At 33.1% G+C, this 12,264-nt stretch overlaps 2 long non-coding RNA genes across 2 annotated transcripts; both read left to right on the top strand.

The window, feature by feature from the left end:
* The first annotated feature begins 10 nt into the window (after window positions 1-10).
* On the top strand, window positions 11-3,109 carry LOC112091091. Its single transcript, XR_002901985.1, has 5 exons — window positions 11-208; window positions 1,185-1,406; window positions 1,488-1,719; window positions 1,808-1,880; window positions 2,870-3,109. It is a non-coding gene; the product is annotated as an uncharacterized LOC112091091 (long non-coding RNA).
* A 359-nt stretch (window positions 3,110-3,468) lies between these two features.
* On the top strand, window positions 3,469-7,124 carry LOC112091092. The gene is made up of 5 exons (XR_002901986.1): window positions 3,469-3,571; window positions 3,847-3,941; window positions 4,068-4,222; window positions 5,373-5,434; window positions 7,063-7,124. It is a non-coding gene; the product is annotated as an uncharacterized LOC112091092 (long non-coding RNA).
* Window positions 7,125-12,264: the final 5,140 nt, after the last annotated feature.

Raw genomic sequence — 12,264 nt, 5'->3', positions numbered from 1 at the left:
ACAAGTAAACCCATCAATCTCCCCAACGGGCATTCCTTTTTCTGCCGATTCACCGTGTCTGACGGTCACCTCAACATCAACTTTCACCATTAGGGATACTTGGTTGAAGGACAATGGCTGTGACACAGGGTTGCACTGCGAGACTTGCGTTGCCAACGGCAATATTCGACATAGATACCCGAATTCGTTGTTCATCCTCTCTTCTAAGGTACGCAATCCAAATTACACTGCAATCTTTTGATTGTCGAGTTTCTATTTTTATTTCTCAAGAATCCAGATTGTTTATTCAATTGGCAGTTGGTTTACAGAGCTTCACTATTTCTGATAATCTGTTTTTGATAATTGCTCCAGGTCTTAGGTTTATGTGAACCTCTTTCTAATTAATTCATGTATTGTGCTATTGCTCCATGTTGCTATGTTTTATTCCAACATGTTTATTGCTGTATGAATTGAAAGTTTTCATTGTACAATCAGTTGTGATTCATTTTCATTTTCTCTATATTTGCTTATATAAATCTTTAATGTGTTCATGACTTCTTGCTTGTATAAATCTTTAATGTGGTCATGACTTCTTGCTTGTTTGTTTCCTTTTCTCTGTTTGTTTAATATTATGTTATACCTTAAAACACTTAATATGTTTATCATTATGGTTTTAAGATATTTTTTATCTTAATTTCATTAATTCTGGTGATTAGGAAACATGTCAGTTAACAAGAGCTGGATTATGTTGCCCAATTGTTTGTCGGATGAGTACATGAATGGGGTTGCAACATTTCTTGAAAGAGCCCGAAATTATGTTGATGATGTTGGAAAATGCAAGTGATACAGAATCTGATTTTGTCATGATTTATGTCAGTTACAGATGTTTGATGTGAATTGCTGAATTTATGTTAAGTCAGTTGTTTATTTTTTATTTAAGTCAATTATTCTTCTTTCACTTGTTAATTATATAAATTACTTTATACCTTGCTTCTTTCATTGTTAGTAACAAATATATGGTTTCATATCTTGCTTATTTCATTGCTAATAAGAGAAATATTGTGGCTGCCTTTGATTCTACTCCTGCACCCACAATGGCTGTCAACTCTACAAGTAAAAATAAGATTGTAAGAACAATGCATTGTGTTTTTATTATTTTGATTACTGCTGATTATTATTATTTTTTCAATTATTACAACAACAAGACATGCGCGAGGAGAAACACGTTGTATTGCAAATGACAGAATTGTTAGTTGCTCTAGAAAAATGACTCCAGAATTTTGTCCTGATACATATAAAGCAATAGGAAAAGTAGGTGAAAGATGGTCATCTGAGTTAGGTTGGATTGCGCGCCACATGACCTTGCTCCAAGTCAAGGTGTGGAGGGAAATTCCACAACCAAACAAAGTGGCGATGCTAGACTCAAGGTAATAATATAAAACCACCTAATTTCTTTCGACAGAAAGTCTTGCTGAATTATAGTCATATTTTGGATATTATTGTTGTAGGATAAGTTCGAACGGAATGAGCCTGATAGAGAAAAAGAAGCCAAGATATTAGATTCCATTGACCGTCTGTTAAACAAGCAATGGAAAGATTAGAGGTGTCGGCTGCACAAATATTTCATAAAAAAAGCGTGGACAATCCAGAGGATGTAAAAAAAAAAACACACACAAATAGGTTCTGGTGCAGGCAGATTAGGATTCGTTATGCAACTATTGGTCGACTGAAAAGTATAAGGTAAGTCATGTAAAAACCTTCAAAGCATTCATACATTTTTTTTTATGTTATTTATAGGTTATGTAACAACTCCTTTTTAACTTTGCAGAAAAAATCAGCAACCAATGCTTTGAATTAGCATTTATGGAGCTAAATCATTTGCTTCTCACGTGTTTGAAAAGGTATTTCATTTTGATTTGTTATGGTTGTGTTTAAATTTATATCATTAGTAGAAAAACAGAGCTCCCCGTGATGGTTTATGTGATTTCCTGTCTTTTTAGGTTGCTCTTTCACTTTAGTTTGTTTCAAATATTCAACCAAGTTGATTTCACGCATGATGTGTATATGAGAAGTTATAAATCATATACTAATCTATATATACATACATACATACATCCACTTTCGTTTATAGAGAATAAAGTATAAAATCACTTTTGATGATCCTTTAGGTAGTTGTTATGATCTGCTAATGCCATTTAGTCACATGCATATTTTTTTGACACTTATTTGGCCTTAACAAAAGAAATATAGATGAAAATGAGATTTTTCAGTAGACAAAATCTTGTGACTATGCTTTGTGACCCATATTTATGATTTTCTCCTATTCATTTATTAATATTTAAATGGGTTGGTATGACAGAATTTTGTGACAGGAATGAGTAGATTTGTATCCTATTTTATGTTTAATGCAATTATTTAGCTTGTTCGATATCAATTGAAAGAATTTAATTATATGCAGTACTTTAAAGCAAATAGGACGTCTTTATCTAAGAATCAGACATTTTAATGCTTGCGGTAAAACTCAATCTCTGCTGACCATTTTTACAGCATTCTTTGGGACATGTTATGCGGTGGCACTCCTTGAGAAATGATTTATTTCGCCTAGTGCCTTGGCTCCATTTGGTGGTTTTGCTTTCATGACTCTGAATTATTGGAGATAGCACATATCACTCTGATATTAAGATTGTGTTCTTTTGCAGTAAAAAGCAAAGGAGCTTGATAATTCTAGTGAATTGAGCTCTGTCATGATATGTGCCATCACAAGGCTAAGGGTTGGACTGGGACAGTACCAGAGGAGAACTATTTTGCAAGTTTTTATTTATTTATTTTTGTGTTTTTTTTTATAATTCAGTATTCATTAGTTTTTCTTTTCACTTGTTTCAATTGACAGTACAAGATGATAGATTTGCAAACTCAAATTGGCCATTCAAGTGATGCAGCTGAGGGAAATAGCTCTGAATAGCCCACATTAATGACGGAAAAAGATATAATGAGTAATGTCCTTGGCACATGATTGGTACATAATCGGAGCGGGCCAAGCACCAAGAGGGGGTCCGAGAAGGAGGAGAACAGAAAATGGTTATTTCTATACTCAAAGTCAGGAACAAATGCAACCTTCAAGACTCTATAGATGCAGATCGATAATCTTAAGAACTTGGATGCACGTTGACAAGTGGAGTTTGACAGTCTTAAGAACTTTGTGAAGTCTATGTTCCCACATCATGAACCTCCTTTTGGTGACTTAATCTCGTTTGGAATAGTGCTTCTATCTATCTTTTACTCTTATTTTAGAACTTTCAGGTTTCTAGTACTTAATTTTAGAGGATGTTTATCTATCCTTATGGATGCTTTTGTCATGATTTTAGAGGAACTAATATTATGGTCAACATTTAGATATCTTCTATCTTTATTTGCCTTAATCTTAAATGTCTCTCATGCTCTTCTTTTGGTGAGTTGCTGCCTTGTCTATCTCATAATTCTTTTGTGTCTTTTCTATTATTGGGTTTATTTTGTTGGTTTTGGGCCCTGATTAGGCTGAGTCATGAAGAGGCCTTAGCTCCTTCTACAGCACCTGAGGGTCCGTTAAGCTATGGTGAGTCTCTCTCTCTCTCAGTTTATCAATTCAGAGATCTTACTCAGTTAATCTTAAAATTGTGAGTTTTTTTTCTGTCGGAATCTTACTATTTAGCTACTTAATATTGAATGGAACATTGCACTAAAGATGGAAATAATGGTTATGGTTATTCTATGATAAATCTCAGTTCTTTTTACTTACTGTTTAAGAACTAGCTTCGTTTCTTTTGTGCTCCTATTTTTTCTCTTTCCTTTCTAACGTCATCTTTTTTTTCCACTTCTTTTCTCCTCCAGCTTTTTCCTCTTTCCTTTTGTTTGTGCTCTCCCTCTATGCATTTGGATGAACAAAGAGCCATCAATTTGGGCATGTGAGGGAGACTATTATCAAAGTAATTGTTGTGTGGATGAGATTCTTTGCCATAAAATTGTTGTTCTTGTCACAAAAAAAAAAAAATTCTTTTTTTTGGGGATTTTTTATTTTGAGTCATCTGTAACTTCTTTTCCCTTTGATGCAGGCCAAAAAAAAAAAAAGAATAGAAATTGACATGAGGATAAGAAGAGGGCAATAATCACTCACACACAACACCCATTTTCTGTTTTAGTGGTTTTTGGTTCATATTGAACCAAACAATATAGATTCTCTGTTGCTTAATCCCGCCAAATAACATGGGTATTTCCCTTGCATTATAATCTTCCTTACTCTTGATGAATTGTTTAGTGTGTTTATCGGGCTGGATGAGGTTTTATTTTGTTTGGAGTTGGGTTTTTCATAATTATTCTGATAATTCAATTAAATTTGATGTTTGTCTACTTTTGGGGACATTGTTTGGTTTTCACCCATAATGTTCTCGTTCTCAAAGGGAGAGTAGCTATTTAGGAAGTCGATCAAATGCCCACTCTTTTTCTATCTTGTTTACTTGCTATCAGTAACTGCTATTGTCTACCGAAAGAAAAGTTAGCTCTAATGAACTCATGGCTTTAATGATTAACATTCATATAATAAAAATATTATTAGTTCAAGGATTCGAAATGCTTTTAGCCCATGGATATTAGTGAAAACTTATAAACAATGTTTGATAAATGCCTGACTTTATGAGTAGGCCTAATTACAGGATTCTTTTTTACATTGAATATCATGAATTGAATGGATGTAATTGGTGATAAATAGTGTTTAGATAAATTCCTACTTTATGAGAAGTAGGCCTAACTAAAGGATTCTCCTTTACTTTGCATACCATCAATTAAACTTTTTCCTGTCTTTGATTTTTTTTTTGTTTTATCTTTTTGAGGTTTTGTTTTTGTTTTTTTTCTCCTTGAGGACATCTTGAGTGTTGCCCTCTTAAGTTTTGCACTTGATTCTTAACAATATGAAATATTTTTTCTTATAAAAAAAGACGAGTAAGCCTGGTAATATATTTATTAAGAAAAATAGTAATAAGTTAAGATCAATATGAGAAAATAAGAATAAGTTAGGTTGATTTTTATACTAACAAATTGATATCACCAAAATAAACTGTGGTGTTTTAACACATTTTTTTTTGCTTCGTATAAATTGTTAATGAGCGTAAATTTTCAGACATTCTGTTACGTCCGATGTTCCTTTCATTTGTGCCATTGAAATAAATTCTTTCAATGTATAAAGAGGAATGGGACGAAACGTTTCATCCACGTTTTTATTTATTTGTTTTTTCATTGTCTACATTCGTTTCTGGGTTCTAGTTTGGTGCATTTGACCCTCTTTCCATGTTCCTTGACGTGTTCTTCACCACTAAGAACTATCTCTCTACATCTCTTTCTAACGTACCTTGATTTTATGCTAGGAAACCATCACTCTCGAGGTCCAGAGCAGCACACCATCAACAATATCAAGGCCATGACCTAGGTATAAATTTTATTGTTTTAATTTGGGATTCTACTTGTTTGGATGGAAAATCATTCGTTAGAAAATGATTATTAGACATTTTCATTTGAAATGGGATGTTGCATGAAACGTAGAGGCTCTATTCCTGTTGTTATAGCTAAGGCTCTATATTTTTCTGGTTTGAAATTTTTTGGGCTATTGTATATATTGTTTTTAGCTTCTGAGAGAGTTTTGTTGAATTATCTTTGGATTGAGAAAGTTTGTAGAAGACAATTCTTTTATTGATCGTTTCTTTAGGTTGTTTAATTTTTATTTGTTTTCTCAGTTTTTTAAATGACTTGTGTATGTGTAGCTGTGTTATTGTTTTTTTATTAGTATTAATGTCCTTTTATTTGTTTTCTAATATACAATTCTAGGTATTTATTTTCTTTTTTCTCCGCCGCCTTCTCCTTCTTGAGCCATGTTTGTAATAGGGATCTTGTTAATTTTGCTTCTATCTCTTCTTGATTTTATCTTCTTAATGCTTGTTTTTTTTTTCTTATGCTCAGTACTGCCAAATAACATGGGAATTTCCCTTGCATTGTAATCTTCCTTACTCTTGATGAATTGTTTAGTGCGTTTATTGGGCTGGATGAGGTTTTATTCTTTTGGAGTTGGGTTTTTCATGATTGTTCTGATAATTCAATTGAATTTGAAATCTGTGTGCTTTTAGGGACATTGTTTGGTTTTCACCCATAATGTTCCCGTTCTCAAAGGAAGAGTAGCTGTTTAGAAAGCCGAACAAATGCTCACTCTTTTTCTATCTTGTTTACTAGCTATCAGTAACAACTCTTGTCTACCAAAAAGAAAAGCTTGCTCTGATGAACTCATGGCTTTAATGATTAGCATTCATATAACAAAAATATTACTAGTTCAAGGATTAGAAATGCTTTTAGCCCATGGATATTAGTGAAAAGTTATAAACAATGTTAGATAAATGCCTAACTTTATGAGAAGAGGCTTGATTACAGGATTCTCCTTTACTTTGAATATCATGAATTGGATGGATGTAATTGGTGATAAATAGTGTTAGATAAATGCCTGACTTTATGAGAAGTAGGCCTAACAAAAGGATTCTCCTTGACTTTGCATACCATCAATTAAACGTTTTCCCCGTCTTTGGTTTTTTTTTTTTGTTTTATCTTTTTGAGGTTTTGTTTTGGTTTTTTTTGTTTTTTGCTCCTTGAGGACCTCTTGAGTGTTGCCCTCTTAAGCTTTGTACTTGATTCTTAACAATATGAAATATTTTTTCTTATAAAAAATGAGGAGTAAGCTTGGTAATAGATCTATTTAAGATAATAGTAATAAGTTAAGGTCAGTATGAGAAAATAGCAATAAGTGGGGTTGATATTTATCAAACATTCTATTACGTCTGATATTCCTTTCATTAATTCCATTGAAAGAAATTCTTTCAATGCATAAAGAGGAATGGGACGAAACGTTTCATCCATGTTTTTATTTATTTGTTTTTTCATTGTCTACATTCGTTTTTGGGTTCTAGTTTGGTGCATTACCCTCTTTTCATGTTCCTTGACGCGTTTTTCACTACTGAGAACTCTCTCTACATCTCTTTATAACGTACCTTGCCCTTATCCTTGATTTTATGCTAGGAAACCATCATTCTCGAGCTCCAGAGCAGCACACCATCAACAATATCAAGGCTGTGATCAAGGTATAAATTTTATTTTATTTTTTTGATATTTTTTGCAAAGGTATACAATTTAACTGTTTTAATTTGGGATTCTACTTGTTTGGATGGAAAATCATTCGTTAGAAAATGATTATTAGACATATTTTCGGGTTATTGTATATATTATTTTTAGCTTCTGAGAGAGTTTTGTTGAATTGTCTTTGGATTTGTTTTAGTTTTTTATTTTTTATTTTTCTTCTAAATTTCTTTTTTGCTATTTTTTGTCGAGCCGACCACACCTCTGGGCGCCCGAGCCGACCGACAGGCTGAGGGCAATGGAAACAATCTGTGTAAAACAAAGCTGTGACCTATGCCCCAAAAGGGAGGGAGAGAGAGAGATCTCTCGTCAGGTTGGCGCTTGCTAATTATAAGAGTGTCATACTCAATCAATTAAGGATAGAGAAAGTTGTAAAAGACGGTTCTTTTATTGATCGTTTCTCTGGGTTGTTTAATTTTTATTTGTTTTCTCAGATTTTTAATACGAATTGTGTATGTATAGCTCTATTATTGTTCTTTTTTAATAGTATTAATGTCCTTTTATTTGTTTTCTAATATACAATTCTAGGTATTTGTTTTCTTTTTTCTCCGCCCCCTTCTCCTTCTTGGGCCATGGACCTTTCTTTTTCTTCCATGTTTGTGCTTCTTTGTTCGCATCTTTTTCTTATTACGGGATTCTGTTTTGTTCTAGGTTTTGATTTGTTGCTTTAATTGGGATCTTGTTAATTTTTCATCTATCTCTGCTTGATTTTATCTTCTTAATGCTTTGTTCTTTTTGTTTTTTTTTTTTTGCTCTCGTCCCTTTTTTCTTGCTTTTTTTAATGTCTTAATGCTTGGTTATTATTTTTTTTTTTTTGCTCTCGTCCCTTTTTTCTTGCTTTTTTTTAATGTTTTGGGAAGTTAGGAATTTTCTTTGTTCTTTGTTTGGATTGTAATTCTAATATGGTTTCAGATTGTATTTGCCTGTTAAAATATGTAAAGATTTGTTTTCCACAAGTTCTGGAATTTAGTCATTTACCTCCGTCGTCCTTGGCTTCACTCGGTTAAGATTTATCCGAAGTAAGCTATATGCCTCTCTTCTTCTGAAAACAAATTCTTCACGCAATACCCTAATTGACTAATTTACAATTCTACAAAAGTTCCTCGTCTTTCATCTTACTGGCCTTCTGGTATGTAAATTCCATGGACATTGGTTATTATTTTTTGGTTTATTTTTTACTTTTAAGGTTGACGTGAAAGCCATCAGTTGAGACTCAGCCCTTTTCTTTTTGTCAAGGGAAACTCTCTGCTTTGCATGTGGCTGCTTCAATTGATTGGATTGCGGTAGGTTCACATTTCTTGATTCCTCTTTACTCGTCTTGGGACAGATGTTCTTTTCAATTTTTTTGTCTTTTCTTTGTTTCTTGGGAAAGTATTTTCATGCTGATGATGAGTTTTTCTGGGCTTTGTGTGGTTCATCTTCTTTCCATGCTTATGGATGGGTTTGGTCCTGCTGGTGTTCTTAATCGCCACAAACAGGTATGCATGAATATTCTAGTCACCTTTTTACATGTTTCTGAACTTCTAATTGGATAGAACATCTCAAACACTTTCTTTTGATTATCCATCAATACTCAAAATTTGCAGAGTGGTTAAGGTTAAAAAAAAGAACTTAATTAACGTTATAAAGGGCCTAAATTTTCTTTTAGTTCGGGGGATTTATTTACTGTCTTAATTGGGTTTGTTTTATAATAAATAAGTCTTTTTGAGGCTGATTTTGTTTTACTAACCGATGATTTTGTGAGTTTTTTGGTTATTAGATTGATTAGTTTCAAAGTTTTTTTGAGATCAGCTTCAAAGTTTTTTTTGATACACTGCCTTGTCCGTAATGAGGATTCTAGTCTTTTTGAGGCCTAAATATTTGTTACGAAGATATGTGGTCGAGTGTAATCTACTAAAGCCAAAATCCCAACTTATCATGTCTATTCAGAAAATGAAATCCTGTTTTGAGTAAACAAAAAACGAGTTTTTTTTCTTTTTCTAGTGGATTGTGATTCTACCAAGTGGCTATAATGTTAGAGGAGAGTATTAATGCTAATACGAAAAGGATTTTCTCTGTGTTTAGGATTCTCTCTCTTTTTTTTTTTTAATTTTTTTCAAGCTCATTACCCTCTAATAAGAATAGGAAAAACTATTGTGAATGAGTTGAAGCATATTTTTCTTTTCTTTTATGCATGTTTTTTACAGCAAGTTGTCAAGAAATGATTCAAAGGTATACAGTATTAGATTTAAAAACATTATTGGTGCTACCATTATATGCAGGTAAGCTTGTGAATTTATTTCTTTTAGTTATCTTTTCTTTTATCTTTTTCAGCTCTAAAAGCAATGAAAAGATTGAGTGCAATGACCACTGATGATGCAAGGATTCATGAAAAAAACATTAACTCAAGAAAAATGTATGTAAAGCATAATGTTTATCGCTACAATCTAAACTCATATTATTATTCATATGAAAATCTCTGATATGTAACGACCTATATTTTCATATGGTTAATTTGATTGTTGATTTTATTATGGTTAAGATTTTTTGAATTAAATTTTGTTTTGACAAGTTTTTGTCTAGAATTCTCTCTTCGACCTTGTATATTGCTCAAATTTTTTATCGTTACAATCTGAACTCATATCATCATTCATTTGAAATGTTTTTTGAGCATTTGGAAAATTTTGGATTTACGATTTTCCTTCATGATATGAGTTCTAGAACAAATAAAATTTGTGAAAACTAACTTTTAGTTTGACTTTTAATTTTTTTTTTTTGGGAATTATCTAAGGCTTATTTTTGGGTCAAGTCTATTTTCCTTGTTTGGGGCCAGGAATTTTTTTTTCTTTTTTTTTTTTTGGGCCCTTAGGCACATTTAGGAGCTCTAGAACATTGTTGCTCGTATTGTGTCATTTCTTTTTCTTACAATACGGTGCAAACACCCATTTCTCCCACTCTTCTGTCCTCTCCTCTCATGTAGCCACCAACAACCGCAAGAGCCCTAGTTCCCCCATTTGCTCTTTCTCTCCTTACTGTGCAACCTCCGAAGATCAGCTAAGCCTCAACTCCGGAAAAAAAAAATCTAATAAGAACATCAAGAAGATAGTGGCTGGCTGCGTCTGCTTTACGTCTTTGTATGCATCAATTTATTGAGACTTTGATCCACCCTCTCCACCCTCTTCAATGCCATTTCAAGTTAGTTTATGCCTCTTTGTTTTCCTTTTCGAATGATTAATCGGTTGTCGATTTGGGTTTTGAACTGATTGTTGTTGTCATCAGAAACTACTGGTTTCTTAATATCTCTTTGGGTTTCAATTTCGAGTTCTTTTTGTTCTATGTCTTGAAGTTGCTTCGATTGGTGTACCGGGTTTTGTTTGTGATTTTTTTTGAGGTCAATGAGATAGTTGTTGCCTTGGATTTTAATTCCCCGGGATTGCTCTTCATTTTTGTATTTTTCCTTGCTGTATCCGTTGGGCTTAAACCAAGTAGTGGTTGTGATTAGGGATGACAATATTCCCCACGAGGATCGGGCCCCGCCCCATATTAATGTGCAACCGTGCAATAAAAATTGAAGCTATAAGGAATAAACAAGAAAGGATAATTTATGTTTAAATTTTGATGTTTTTAAACTTTTTTCGCTTATATGTTAGTTATTACCGTTGTATTCAGTTTGCAATATGTTAGGAATTTAGTTTTTTTCATGGAACCTTTAATTTTGGTATAAATTATAATGAATTTCTACTCTATTTCTATTTTAAGTTGCTATTATTTTGAAATGTATAGTCCTATATGACGGGGAATGGGGCGGTATGGAGAAGGCTCCTCCAATGGGGAATCCCCGACTCCAACCCCGCCCCTCCTTAAGCGGGTATGGGGATGGGGATGGGGATGGGGATTGTTTAGGGTAGCGGGGATGGGGATGGGAAGTCATCCTCCGCCCCCACCCCACCCCATTACCATCCCTAATTGTGATGATTTAATCAATTTTTGTGACTTCAGTCGTTCCTCTACTTACTAAAGAGGTCTGCGTGATCAACTTTCCTTTTCTATTTCCAAATCTTCCTTTTCCCAATTCTTACTTGCTTCTAGTTACTTTTTCTGTCACCTACATTCCATTCTTCTTCTACTGAAGATTGTTTTTAAAGTGTTTGTTACTATGTCTTAGTAAATGCTTTACTTTGCTTATGAAATCCTAAGGTGAATTTTGATTAATTGAATTATGTTCTTATACTTGCTTCCTTTATCGATTGTGAAAAAGGGTCCTTTGAATCTTAGGCATGTGTCTCTACAAATAATTATATATATAAAACTGTTTTTGGGTTCAATCAAGAAGAAGGATTTGTTTTCCTCACTATTATTCCTTTCTAGTAGTTTCCTTCCTGGCGAAAGACGACAACTTGAACCTCCTTATTGTTGTTGATCTTTAAGATTTGTAATGATGTGTTGACTTAAGGAAGTTTCATTACCTTGATTGTTTATTTTGAGTTATTTCATGGTTTAGAGAAGGTGGGTATCATTCTTTAAAAGTTTTGTTCTATACGCAACTTATACCTTTCATTATCTAACGCTATTGAAATTTTGTTTTTGGTTTCGTTTGATGAATTTTGCTGGTCTTGGTGTTCTGTTACTTCATTGTTCAGGGCATGAAACTCCTCCCTTATGTTCTCGGTATAGACATCTAAAAGTTCATGTCTTACGCATCCTTGTGTGAGTTCCGAATATTATCTTGAAATGACAAGTTCATGTCTTAGGGTAATATTTTCATTTTCTTATTCTTTTGAAATTGTTTCAAATTATTTAAATGTCAAATTTATATTATCTTCAATTAAATCTCTTTAGTGACTAACACTTATGTTGTGGCGTTACAAATAAGAGTTTTAATCACGACGAATAAACATATAAATGACTAGATTTTCAAGATTTACTTATTGATATCTATTATAGGTGTGGGTGTAAATTATTTTTTACTGAATTTTCTGTAATTGCAGGCCTGATCCTTTTCCAGAGCTGTTTTGTGGACATGCAATTTTGGAAGCGGTGGTGAATATTATCTAGTATAAAAAATAAACACTGAGTATCTAATTTTACCCTCATCTCTCTCTTTCT

The sequence above is a fragment of the Morus notabilis genome, unplaced genomic scaffold, assembly GCF_000414095.1.
Source record: "Morus notabilis unplaced genomic scaffold, ASM41409v2 Scaffold794, whole genome shotgun sequence".
Classification (NCBI taxonomy): Eukaryota; Viridiplantae; Streptophyta; class Magnoliopsida; order Rosales; family Moraceae; genus Morus; species Morus notabilis.
This window is presented reverse-complemented; position numbering and strand designations above follow the sequence as displayed.